The sequence below is a fragment of the Athene cunicularia genome, assembly GCF_003259725.1.
Source record: "Athene cunicularia isolate RWA chromosome 2 unlocalized genomic scaffold, athCun1 chr2_part2, whole genome shotgun sequence".
NCBI classification, from domain to species: Eukaryota; Metazoa; Chordata; class Aves; order Strigiformes; family Strigidae; genus Athene; species Athene cunicularia.
In genome coordinates, this window is record NW_020799096.1 from 7,391,124 (window position 1) to 7,404,866 (window position 13,743).

Consider the following 13,743-nt stretch of genomic DNA (forward strand, 5'->3'; position numbering starts at 1 on the left):
TTTTTTTTTTTTTTTTTTTTTTTTTTTTTTTTTTTTTTTTTTTTTTTTTTTTTTTTTTTGTCTCTAAATTTTTCAGGTGGGTTTGTGTTTGTTTTTTTTTTTTCTGACCAAGTTGATACTGTTCTGCATTTGCCTGAGTGCCTCAAAGGATTCAGGTTGCTTCATTGCTCTGCGCTTTTCCCATGTCACACTCTTTGATTGGACTACTTATTCTCCTGATGCAGAATGTCAGTGCCTGTCAGTGTAGTGGTGGAGTTGAGTCCTATAGTCCTGATCCTAAAAACACTTGAAATACTTGAATTAATGAATGTAGGCATGGTTAAAGACAGTGGTGAACATTGTTATCAGGATCAGGGACTATACGGGAAATCAGTACATTGATTAATCCCATGAGGCATAATTTCACCCTCTTTCAAATCTTGTTGTTACTTTGCTTTGTTAATGGCAATACTTTTTCACCTGGAATTGTAACTGATGTTTGAAGTTTAAAAATTTTGCAACTTTCCTGCTTGAAGCAAAGGTTAGAAAGTCTTTAAGGTCAACTCCAAATTTCAACTGCTGCACCTGGTTTCTTTATGTTTCCCCTTAGAATTAAGTTGGCATAGAGAAATCTCTGATGAATCACTGAATTTAGGAGAGTCCTGACATTTAGCCCATCTATTTAGACCATGTGATAACTGTAAAAATTGATGGAGTAGGGGTCTGCTAGTATGGTCACCAGTGTGAATGCCAGCCTTTAGCTTGCTGGGGACTTCAAAAGGCTCTTTGTGGGTGAAAAATTGTTAATTTTAAATTAATTTCTGTAGCTGGCCTTTTAAGGTTGCTACACTTGGCTTAGGAGTGGAGTAGTTTTTAAAATAAAAACTGTCTTCTAGGAACACACATCTGATGTGTCCTTGGCTGGAGACATGCTGATTGTTTTCATATCCAATTGCTTTCAACAGTGTGCTGTTTCAAATGACTGATTTTTGACCAAAAGCACATAGCAATACTCTTCTTGAAAGCACTGTGGTCAGATGGGACAACATGGAATTATTTGTGGTAACTGAAGAGGAATGCTTAAAAACCACCTGTTTGTCTTCATGTTTTGTTTAAGACAGTAAATGACAGCTAGCAGCAGGTGTGATCATTTTTCTCTGAAGGAGTGACCAATATTTGTGACACACTTCTGATATCTTCAAAAGTAAAATTAATATCTTTACTGCCATTTTTCTTGCTTCAGCAGATATTGTGTGTATTACCTGATGTAAACTCTAAAAGCATCTAATTAATCATATTTGTAGTAGGCTTGGTTCATGCTGAGTGGAGCTTTCAGTTGGGAGATTTTAATTTCCTGTATTAAAGCTTACATGTATGGTTCACACTATGCTGTTTTATCATTAACCTGTTTAAAGTATGTGTCTATTGTAAGTGTTAATGCTGAAGAGCATGTCAATGTAAGATAATGAGTTTGAGTGCCTCATCCTACCAGATGCAGAAGTGTATGAGCATCCTGACTCGCTTGACTACCACCAGTTAAGTAATTGAGTAGGTGAGTTAGTGCATGGACACAGACAGTTTTCTCAGCCAGAAGTTTTTGCAAGGAAGAGTGCATTTTTTTCAATGTATGTAGAAGCTCATGTTGTGAGATCGTAGTTGCATACTGCAGAAATGAGAACAAAAGCCAAATGCTCCTGTCAGAAAGTGCCTGATAGACCCAGGGTAGCTGCTGTTATCATTAAAGGCTCTAAAGTTACTTTAGTTTAAATCAGCATTTTTAACACATTCATACTAGTACAAGGAAATCACACATTTAGGGGATTATATAGTACTGTCCCTTAGGGAGAAGTTTGTGGCCATCTCAGCTGGGACTTTGTAGCCCCTTTTTCAAAGTATTACAAGGATGATGGCCAGCTACTCTTCTGCACTGTTAGTTTTTCTAGGGGCATTTGGAACCACACCTTGAAATGGACTTTAAATCATTTCTCCTTCAATTGAAGAAAAGAATCATAGAATGATTTGGGTTGGAAGGGACCTTAAAGATCATCAAGTTCAACTCCCCTGCCCTGGGCAGGGACACCTTCCACCAGCTCAGGTTGCCCAAAGCCCCATCCAACCTGGCCTTGAACCCTTCCAGGGAGGGGGCAGCCACAGCTGCTCTTGGAAACCTGTGCCAGGGCCTCACCACCCTCACAGGGAACAATTTCTGCCGTAGATCTAATCCAAATCTGCCCACTTTCAGTTTTAAACTGTTAGCCCTCATCCTATCCTTACAGCCCTGATCAAGAGTCCCTCCCCACCTTTCCTGTAGTCCCCTTAAGTACTGGGAGGCTGCTCTAAGGTCTCCCCGGAGCCTTCTCTTCTCCAGGCTGAACACCCCCAACTCTCTCAGCCTGTCCTCACAGGGGAGGTGCTCCAGCCCCTGGTCATCTTTGTGGCCTCCTCTGGACTCGCTCAAGAAGGTCTGTTCCTTCTTATGTTAGGGACCACAGAGCTGAACACAGAAGAGAAAAGAAATTTATGTTTTAAGAGAGTTCCTGTTCACATGTCCAAGTGTTTTCTTCTTGAGGTGAGCTTACAGCTAGTATCATTTTTTCCTTACCTTTACTAACAATTTGTTAAACTCTTACTAGTCTGTAGTGTGCATGCTTCACTTTTCTGTTGTTCCTGCTTGTTGGTGAATTATTTTTATTTATCCTTGTTTAATGCATGCATATGTATTGCAGATGCACCACAGATGCTTGAGGTTTTATTATGTTACCTTATTTTATGTCATATACTTTGGGTATAGATATGATTCTGCCAGCAGTCTGCACGTTAGTAACTCACAAGTAAAATCTTCCTGGATAGGAACATTATTGGAGTCAGGAAACCTTAAATACTATTTTAGTACTATGATGACATGAGTGATTTTTAAAAATATTCCTATTATTTGGTTCAGAATAAGAATTCTTTAATAGTTTTTCCTGTGCCTTTTTAAGTTCCTGGGAAAAGCGATGTTTTATAATTTAATACTTAAGGGGTCCATATTATACTATTAGGGAGAATAGACTTGGAGTTAGCACCAGAACAGGACAGGCTAGGCATCCTGCTAGAGATGCAGGCATGTTACTTCTTCCAACTTAATCAGAGAGTCTGGTCTTCTTGCTGTGGTGGCAATCCATTCCTTTTCTGGAAGAGAAATGCTTCTAAGGAGGCACCCTACAACCGGCAACATTGGGCTCAAATAGACAACTATTCAGGTTAAAACCCAATCCGTATTTACAGCAGTTTACCCAGCACTGCTGCCCCTGAGAGCGACTCTGAATCAAGTTCCTGCAGGGTACTGCAAGTATCTTTGGAGTAAAACGTTTAGATACTTTCTGAGCAGACTTGTCTGTCTGGGCAGCGTATGGATCTCAAGTGTGTGCTTAGTTACATGACATCAGGAGGAATCTTTCAGTGTCAGCTACTGGTGTTTGGAAATGAAACGCACACAGTGGACACTTAGGTTTAAGCCTGAAGGCTAATTCCAGGGTGCTCAGTGAGTAAGTGTTTCCAGAGCAAGGCTTTTTGATAAAGTTGGTAGCTGCTGCTGTGTGCCTTTGTATGAAACCACTAACACACTGCGCTGTCTCCTAAACAGTGAATAGTTTTGCATGTTCTACTTCAGACAGACTTCAGGGAGCTGGAAACTTGTTTACAGATAAATGCAAGCAGGCTTGCTTTTCCTTTGAGCTCCTAGCTATTATTTTCAGATTTTTCAGTATGTAAGTAGAGACCATTAGCCTGTTAAAATAAGACTTGCTAGAGTGTTAGAAGATTTGCCCAGAAAGCCAACTATATCCTGGACTGCATCAAAAGATGCATGGCCAGCCGATTGAGAGAGGTGATTCTGCCCCTCTACTCTGCTCGGGTGAGACTCCACCAGCTCTGGAGTCCTCAGTACAAGAAAGAGAAGGACTTGGAGTGGGTCCAGAGGAGGCCACAAAGATGACAAGGGGCTGGGGCACCTCCCCTGTGAGGACAGGCTGAGAGAGTTGGGGGTGTTCAGCCTGGAGAAGAGAAGGCTCCCGGGGAGACCTTAGAGCAGCCTCCCAGTACTTAAAGGGGGCTTATAAGAAAGTTGGATGCAGACTATGTAGTAAGGCCTGTTGTGATAGGACAAGATGTAATGGTTTGAACTAGAAGAGGATGGATTAAGACCAGGCATAAGGAAGAAATTTTTTACAATGAGGGTGGTGAAACACTGGAAGGAGTTGCCCAGAGAGGTGGTAGATGCCCCCTCCCTGGAAAGACTCAAGGTCAAGGCCAGGTGGGCTGGGGCTCTGAGCAACCTGATCTAGTTAAAGTTGTCCCTGCTCATTGAAGGGGCGGGTTGGATTAGATGACCTTGAAAGGTCCCTTCTAAACCCAACTATTCTATGATTCTGTCATTTTATAAGAGAGAACTGGGAGAGCCGAGAAGGGATAGAACTGGGGAAACAACACTTCTGATCTGCTTCTGTATTGTTTATTTGAAAAAACAGTTTGTACACTACAGTTTCTCAGCTCTGGTTTGGAATGCACTAAAAATGCTGTACAATGAGACACTAATGGACTAAGATGTGTCTTGTAGGAGTCTTAGGTTATATTCCAATCAGAGCAGCAAGTAAAATGTCCCGCACGCCTTGTTTGTCACACTGTTACTTTCAGCCCCAAGAGATCTTGCTTTGTTGCCACTGAAATTTTATACCTGCCACCAGTGTGCCCATTAAAAACAACAACAACAACAACAAAAAACCACACCAAAACAAAAGAAAAACAAACCAGCAAGCAACAATAGACCTGAAGGATTTCAGGGTTGAAATTCAAATACCTCACAGATACAAGGCAGCCCAGTATGCTAGTATGGGAGGTCTGTGTGGTTTTGTCTTCAAAACTTGCTTCTGAAGGGTTGTCCTGGAGTGGGGGGGTGGCACATCTGCCCTCTTTCCCAAGGAGCAGAACCTCTGCAAGAGGTTCTGAACCTCAGGAACATCATTAGAGCCTCTGAACCTCAGGAGCATCGTTGGAGACTTCCCCACTCCCTCTCCTTTTGAGGCAAAAGTACTGGCAAAGATTTTCCTTGTTGCAAGCCAGCTGCTGAGTCTGTTAGTTATGCGAGTCAGCTGAATCCCCACGTAAGTGAAGTTTTCTGTCATGGTGGTGGTGGAATTGACCCAACAGAGGAGTGGGAGCGGTGATTTGAGCAAGCAGTTGTGGCTTTTCCTGGCTGAGTGCTGAAATTCTTCAGTACGTGAATGTCAATAGGCCTTTTGAGTTCATGTTTAAATGTGGTTGTTTTTATTGCTCTCCAATACAAATAAGAACAGAATCCCTCCAAGAGCTCTCTTTATCCTAAAATAATCAATCTTAGCTGAACAGTAGGATTAAAACTAACATGCAAAAAAAATGCAAAGGGTAGACCAAAGATTAAGTTAAATAATTTTGTTGCCTTCTTTTGTATTAACATAATTGTGTAGCTAAAATCAGAGGGGCTTTACAGCTTACAGAACTGGGCTCCTTGTTAAAATTTCAAGACAAAACACCTGGTTGTTTGGCCCAACATGAGGAAATTACCAGCCCAATCCCACTACAAATGCCTGTTTTGATAGCAAAATGTGAAAATACAGTCAAATATATATTGGAGTTTTACACCTGCAAATTTTATTGTTTAAGACTTAACTGAAATGTAGTACATTAAATTTCTTAAACTAGTCACTGGAATATTTGCAAATAACCAAAAAAGTATTCATTCTCCCATGTTTCTGCAGAAACTGGGAGGGTTTTTTTGGTGTGAGGTGTGGCATGTCCTACCATTTATTATTTGGGATTCACAAAGTGCTCTGTGCTTCCCTTCTTTCCTTCCCTCCTTCCCTTCCTCTCTTTAAGCCATAACTCTTGATCTCTACAGTTTACTCAGACGCTAATCTCAGAATAATCAGAACAGCAGATACCATCAATTCTAATAATTATTTGTACACAATTAGTTCTCTGTGAGCTTACGTAACGTATTTCCAGTTGAAAGCAGAAAAAGCCTTCCCCTTCCTCTGTTGCTCTTAGCACATTTGCAAGATGAAATGTTGCAGCAAAATGTTGTTTCTTGGCTCTGATTAAAAGCATGAGTCACAGTTTGTCAGGTCGCGTGGGTTAGAATTGCTCAGGCTCTCTTGCTGCATCCATTTCAGGACATGTTAGAATGGAGTGTGGAGCTGCTAGAATGAAGTCAGAGCTGGTGAAAAGAGGGAATTTCCTCTTCTTTCTGGCCAAACATATAGACAAGAAAGGACTCCTGGGATAGCTGTAAATCAATGCCATGAAAGTGTCACTGGAGAGAAGGTACTGCTTTGAAATGAGTGACACAACTGACACCAACTGCGTGTCTGAGCCATTTCATGGGTTTGCAATACATTTATTGGGTTTTGAGCAGATTAGGGAATTTAATTGTGAATTAACGTTTTAAATACTGCACAGAATTTGTTCAACACTTACATATAGACTGAGATTTCATGCAGCATGAAATTATGCTGAATCCAATTTCTGCCAAGATCCACAAGGAGATTTATTAATATTTTGTGTTTTTACAGTAGATGCATTACAGCCAACCAAATCTAAGCACTGTTTCATTGGCACAACAGGCCCCAAATCATGCTTCTGTTCTCAGGGGTGGCAGTTCCCTTATGGCAGCATATTCATCGCTTAAAATGCAGTATTTGCAGAGTCCATGTGTGATATGCTCCCAATAGCCTGTTCAGAACACACAATTAGCTAAAAAATATCGACACAAAGACCATTTGAGCAAAATACAGGAGAATAATACTGCTTCAGAGTGATGCTGGAGACAGAAGTGTCTCATGGTAGAGGAAAGAATAATGAAAATGGGATGCTGCTTGAAAAAGAAATGCTGTTTCCAACTTCCCTCCTTCCTAATAAAAATATCATACGTGTCTGAGTGAATATATGGAAATTAAACCAAATCATTATTGCGAGACTCTGTTTCCAGGCCTTGTACCACTATGGACCTTATCTGCTCTGGTTGCTAAGCTGAGCAGTCTAATACAAAAAGAGATAAATACCCCTGAAGAGTCCATATGGGAAGACCTCAGTGTGCATTGCAGGATGTGTATAGTGCAATATGGAAATGGGTAGAATCACATCGCTAAAAGTTTTCTCACATTGTTGGCATGTAACAGAGTTGCCTAGGGCTGTCTGTGCACTCTTTAGACTGGCTCTTTTTAAACTTCTAGTGCTTGCCTTTTTTACCTTAACATTCTTGTGCCTAGTCTCACGCTTGTACCCAAACACACACACATATGCGTGCACACAGATATAATTTTAGCTTCTGCGCAGATGGTCACAACTGACATATAGAAGAATGATAATTCAAGACTTGATAAACATTTAAAGGCATGGGAATCCAAAAGCAATAATAATCCTTTTAGGAAGTGCTCAGGGCTGAGTTGTTATAGTGGCAGATGCTTCGTATACATAAATCAAATATTTACTGATGAGTGAACTGATTGCCACTGAGCATATCTGTTAAAAGTCAAGGTAGCAAGTGAGAAGGAAACACATTAAGGCATGAATGAAGCTAACAGATACTTCTTTAAAGGGTCAGTGCAGGTTGTATTAAGATGCAGTTTGATGGATTTATGAGGCCGCATTATATTTATCTGAAGAAAGGGCATACAACCCACTACTCTGTCAAAGACAGATCTGTTCCTAAAGGACAATAGTGTAATGGCTTCTTGATTTCAAAGTGATTTAATTGTAGTCTTTATTATTAAAATGCTTCTTCAGGGTATTTTTTTTTTTTTTTATGCTGTGGTATGCATGATACACTGTTTAAATTTCTCTCAGGTGAGACCTAGATAAGTAATTTCACAGGCCACTTGTGGAAAGATCCAAAATCATGTCATATCAGAGATGTAGTGACAGTACTGGAGAGCCCTTCAAAACACGGCCTGCCATTTTTTTCCCTTTATGTAAGTTTGCTCCTTCCTGCTACATCGCAGACATAGCTCTTTGTCAATATGTAAAAGTACACTGATACTCATGTGGTGCACCAATGTGATGAAGCTGAAGTTGAGACATCTGGAGAGGGCATTCATAGTTGCTGTCCTGGAGCTTCTTGTATAGGGTTTGGCTGAGAGTTTCCTATACATTTTCTACTGCTTTGGCCATGCAGGTGAAGAGTGACACAGACACTGAAAGGCCTGTAAGGAAGGAGTCTGGACAGTGCCCTTTGCTAAATCAAAACTTTACCAACAAGCCATGAGAGGAAGATTAGTGATGGTGATTCCCTTGGGGGTGGTTTGCTCCCTCACCCTTCCCAAGCACCAGCCAAATGCCATATGTGGGAACTGTTATGGCAGTAATTTTGCCGACCTCCTGTGCTGCTGTTGTCTGTCTTCAGTACTTCAATTTATTCTTAAATCCATCCACTGGTGGCCAAGGTTGCGGTAATGTGCAGTGTAAATGGGGAAACAGGTTAGATGAGGCTGTGAACAAGATGTTGCTGAAGTCTGATCAGTGGATCTGATTTAAATGAGAATTGCAGAAATTAGCCTAAATGATGGTTTTAGGAATATCGCTTGTTCTTCCAGTGCAGGATTATACCTTGAAGTATCACTTAGCAGATTTTTAGCTATTGATAACTTTTGGTGTTGCCAGTGAAATGCCATGAGGCAGTGGTGAAGGCTAAGGGTGAAGTATAGCTTGTAAACTCTTTGTGATCTTCTAGCAGTGCTCTGGAAAGCCAGTTTGAAATACAGTCCTTGTAGGTGCAGGAGGAAGACTATGATTTTTAGTTAAAGTGCTGCACACTTTAAAACATCCATTGAAAGTGTAGCAGTGTAAGGATTTGATCTGCAGGTCAGTGGGTTTCTTTTTCAGAATGTGGACTGCATCATTCAGAGGGTGATAAACAAAAGGCAAAAGGGAGACTGTAAATCTCTTGCTAGCAATGAAGTTTTTTTCTTCCCTGTGATTATTTCCAGTGTTCAGGGTTTCATATGTATTCAGGTTCTTTGCAATATCTATTAGCTGGTCTGTTCCAGGATACTTTTCTGTACAAAATGATAATGAAAAGGGAACTGGAGTACCAACCCTTGTGTAATCTCTCTGTATACATGCTGGCAGTGGCGATCAAATCCCTTAGCACATCTTGCCGGAATGGGCATGTGTCCATGACACCTTCTGGTCAGAGAAGCTTCCATCCTCTTCAGGCTTTCACAGCAGCAGAACACAGGGTATGAGCTACCTTTGAAACTTCTGCTCTGTGCATTCTGAGGTGTGGATGCCAGTTACTGGCCTAGCAAAAGGGGAGGGGGGGGCACATCAAACCTTCCTCTGACCATTCTGCAGTGCCGTTTCCCCGGTGTGGTGAACCTCTTCATTTGGGAAGTCTTTGGAGTCTGCACAGCTACATTCAAATGTATACGTTTCCTTGCTATTACATTTTTCTGTAATTTTTGTGTTTATTATAAACATTACTGGCTTTAAGCATGGAAAGAATCAATTGTGGCAGAAAGGCTAGTTGCAGCTACAAAGAATGGGGAGCATTTCACTGCAGTTAAGTGCTTAAACTTACCTGCAGGCTCACAAAACTCTTCTTTTTATCATAGGGAAGAGGTGCTTCAGGTTTTGAGAGCAGACCTTTCCTCTGTCTAGTGGAAGAGAACTTATGAAAAGGGAGGAAGCCCCAAAGTCCTTAAGCTCTTTCAAGAGAGCTCAGCCATTGGAGCTAAGAAAAGAATGGTCTTTGAGGATCACCTTTTAGACCTTTGGAGCAGCCTCTCCTATGAAGTAGAGCGCCATTTGTACTGAATCACAATATACTAATTTCTTGCCTCTCCTCCTCCCAGAGGAAACCCCTGTTACCAGTTTTTTTCCTCTCTGGAGAGCAGGTTGCCCTGACCTGGTTGTCCTCCCCTGTCCGTGGCAGCCCAGGACTTCTCTGTGCAGCAGTAGAAACACCTGCAGAGCACAGGACTCGGCATAGGTCGCTGGGTCTAGCCTGCTGTGTTTCGTATAACCCCTGCATAAGCTGGCTTCATCTCCAAATAAGTGAGGTGGGATTTTTCATTCATCTTCACCAATTGGAGGCTTTTCCAGAGGCTCAGTGCTCTGGTGGTTAGAAATCTTTCCGTTTCCAAGTTGTATTCAGGGCCAGTTTATTTCCATTTGCTCTTGCAGTAAGATTGTTCCTTTAAAGGTTTGTTGTTTTTTTCCTGGTGTTTACCTCTGATAACTACAGAGAACAATTGCAATTCTTTTTAGCCTTCCTTTTGCTCTATTGAAGCAGCTGAACCTTTAGGGTTTGCATGGGCAAGGACAAGTAAGGGAAGACAGGCCAGCTGTGGTAGCAAAGAGTCCTGTGGAGGCTCATTTACCCCACATCCTCATCTCGCTTTTAGTTGTGTCCTCGTTCACAGTGCACTCCTCTATTCCAGTGCCTGTTTTTTCAAAACACTGAAACTGAGGCCTTTGTAAACTCCAGATATGTTAGGTCTACCGCATTTGCGTGATCAAGGAAATGGATTCAGGAAGAAAGAGACCAGGTTAATCAGCTATGATCCAATGTGATAAATAGATGTTGCTTTTTATTCCACTTGCCTTTTCTTTAATTGTTCCTTCCTCTGAGCTCTGATGCCTGGCACACTGCTGAGATCAGACTAACGAGCTTCTACTTTGTGAATCACTTCAGCAAACGGTCCCTGTACATTGGAGATCCCTGCTACCAGGAAAACATTTCTCTAATGATGATGATGTTCTGGCTCCCTGGTTTCAGAGCAGTATGGTCTTGAAATTTGCTTCCACTTTCTTCTTCCATTACCACCCATGTCCAATGCATGTTATCCATGAAAAAATAAGGGAAGTATTAATTTAATTGGGATATCTGGAGTGGAAAGGGATCTACAGAAGGTCCCAAAGCTAACATTTGTCACTTGGACTGCAGTCTGCCAGAGCTGGCTAGTTAAAAAGCCCTGACGTGGCTATTTCTGCCAGCAAAGGCAAGTGAAGTGATCAGAGGGGGCTACCTATCTCCCCCAGGAGACAGCAGACAAGGAGAAGGGGAGGAATAGCACTTGAGCTCCCTGGCATCAAAAAGCAGTGGCAGTCCAAAAAAGCAACTGGAGAATTCTGTACAGCAGCTGAGCAGATTTTAACCCCCCCAAAAAAAAACAAAAAGAGGGAAAAAGTGGAGGTCTGGTTTTTAAGGTATTTCCATACTCTTTCAAGGCGATAAAAATTCAGTGGTATATACACAGATATTCCATGATAGTCATTTATTTGTTTCCTAACTCCACAAGGGATAATATATGAAGAACGATGATTTCTGTCTTCACTCTTTGTCTATATCAAATATAGGATCAAATGTAGCACTGTCATGGTACAGGGGGCAGCATTGGCCTGTGTAATAAAATATGCTTTGTCTGCGAGACAGACAAGTGAAAAACCTCCCACTTCCACCTCTCCAGCATGTAAGTAGTGATTAAAAAACCCTTTGAGACAACTTTGTTCTTGTTTTGAATAAACTTAAGTATTTATTCCATCCATTTGCATCTGAAGAGGTGAAGGATGACCTGGAGCAGAGACTGTGAGAAAGTTGTATAGAGGCTTAGGGTCCTCAAAAGTGTCTACTTTGGCCTCATTGGATGTTTGCTGGTGATAAAGACTAGAAAGCCAGTTCTTGTTTAATCCTCTAATTAGCTAGATCTTTTAAGAAATAAATTGCTTGGACTACTACTGACATCTCACCTCTTTTGCCAAGACTTTTCATAGCTGAGTTTTCAAACTCTCCTCATTTTTTTTTTATTTTTTTTTTTCAAAGCATTTTATCAAGTCCTCTTTCCTTAACCATCACTCCTCTCTCATGCCTCCTTCCTAAACTGTCACGTATAGTAATACAGGTTTTAAGGCTTTCTATGCTGTGGAGGTCATTAAAGGCAAACAGACTTTTAAAAATGCCTTGCAGGAGTGACAATGCTTTTGTCAAAATTGCAATGCTCTGAGTGAGTGCAATAGGGATTTTTATGGAGCTGCTGCAATACCATGGTTTGAGTAGTAACTTAGGTGTCATCAGCATGGAAATTTTCTCATTTTGCTAAGCCTCTCAAGTTGAAGGAGGTTTCTGCAAGTTTTCTTAAATCTGCCTTCACAGAAACTGAACAACTCTGGGTCAGAAAGGACAGAGTGCAAAAGAATTATACATTTGTCTTGGTGGCAATATTAGTTGATAGTATTTGACAGAAATTTTCTTGCCAGTCACCAGAGCTTTTAATCAAAACTGTCAGCTTGACTCACTTGACTCAGAAGTTTAAATGAATAGCACCTTTTCTACCAACTTCATCAGTTGCATTTTTTTTTTGTGCTACTGATTTTACTGTCACTTTTGTAAATTTTATTGCTTATTTCCTTAGATGAATAGCTAGAATTTACCTTCCCATATAATTCCTGCTTGAAATTCTCCATAGTATGCCTAGTTCTGGTGGCAGTCTGAGACTGAACACGTTAGGATGCAGGGAATGCAGCAGTAGTCTTACACTGTCTGTCTGTCTGTCTATCTATCTATCTATCTATCTATCTATCTATCTATCTATCTATCTACATATCTAGTTCATTGTTCTTGAAACTTTTTGAAAGTGCAGCATTCCCTGGATCACCTGCACCTGCTAAAACTATCTAATTACTGGATGCAGCAGAAAGCACAGTTCTCCAGCCCTGAGGGAACTAGATGATTGTAATTAAAGGCACTTATCTGTCCCTTAGATTGCTACTCCTTGGCTAACTTTAACCCTTGCAGCCTTCTCTTCCAACCCTCACTTAGGGTAGTATTACTGGCTCCACAGCTATGAGGTGAATCTGTTACCATCAAGACCTAAAAACTAATTTTAGGCAGAAAAAAAGAGATTAAATTTCACTCTCAAACTACAGTTTGAGAAGTACTTGATCTAGTTTCATAAAAATAGTAAGTAGAATTGCAACAAAAATCTGGAAGCAACGTACCTCATTCATACCAGTGTAACTCCAGATGCTAACAGATATGTTGCTTGTTCACACTGGAATAATATATGATTGAATTATAACTCTTTAGAGCAGTTTCACTATGCTTAGGACCTTATAATGTTCTTGACTAAATGGAACAGAGGCATCTACATTCTGATGACAGTTTCTTGCCATCAAAAATGCCTAATATTTAGGTGACTATTAATGCTTTTTCAGCAGCTGAAAGCTGAATCAGGTACAAGTAATTCTGCTCACTACCATCTATTTTATAGTGAAGTGTGACAGAGTTAATTATGCTATTAGATGAATTGTCTGACTCACTTTCTCAGCCTCATGATTTTTTTTTTTTTTTATTAACTCTTCATACACTTAGCACAGTGTTTACCCTTCTGAGAGTTCAAACCTTCTGAAGTGATATTTTGCTCAGGACAGAGTGCTGTAATTCTGTTTTGTTTCAAAAATGCATCCAAGTCAGCTGAAACGTCTAAATATTTCCCAATCAGTCTCTTATATTTCAACATGAAGAATAAATAGGATAAACGCAATTCAGTGATACAGCTGATCCCCTCTCCTTCCTCCTAAGTTCCTCTCAAACAAACAAAATAAACAAAAAATTGTTCTTAACTGAAAACGAACAAGGAACTTCTTCCTCCTAGGATAAAGATTGAGCCAAATCTGTCCAGCTTGTTTTGGCATTAGCAGAATTAACAGAAATGTCAGGTTTTACGAACTGATTGAATATAGTATTAGCAT

General features: G+C 40.6%; 1 protein-coding gene across 4 annotated transcripts in view; it reads left to right on the forward strand.

The window, feature by feature from the left end:
• The window catches only part of PDE1C (phosphodiesterase 1C), a 318,823-nt gene that overhangs the window by 91,692 nt on the left and 213,388 nt on the right, over positions 1 to 13,743 (forward strand). The window lies entirely within an intron of this gene.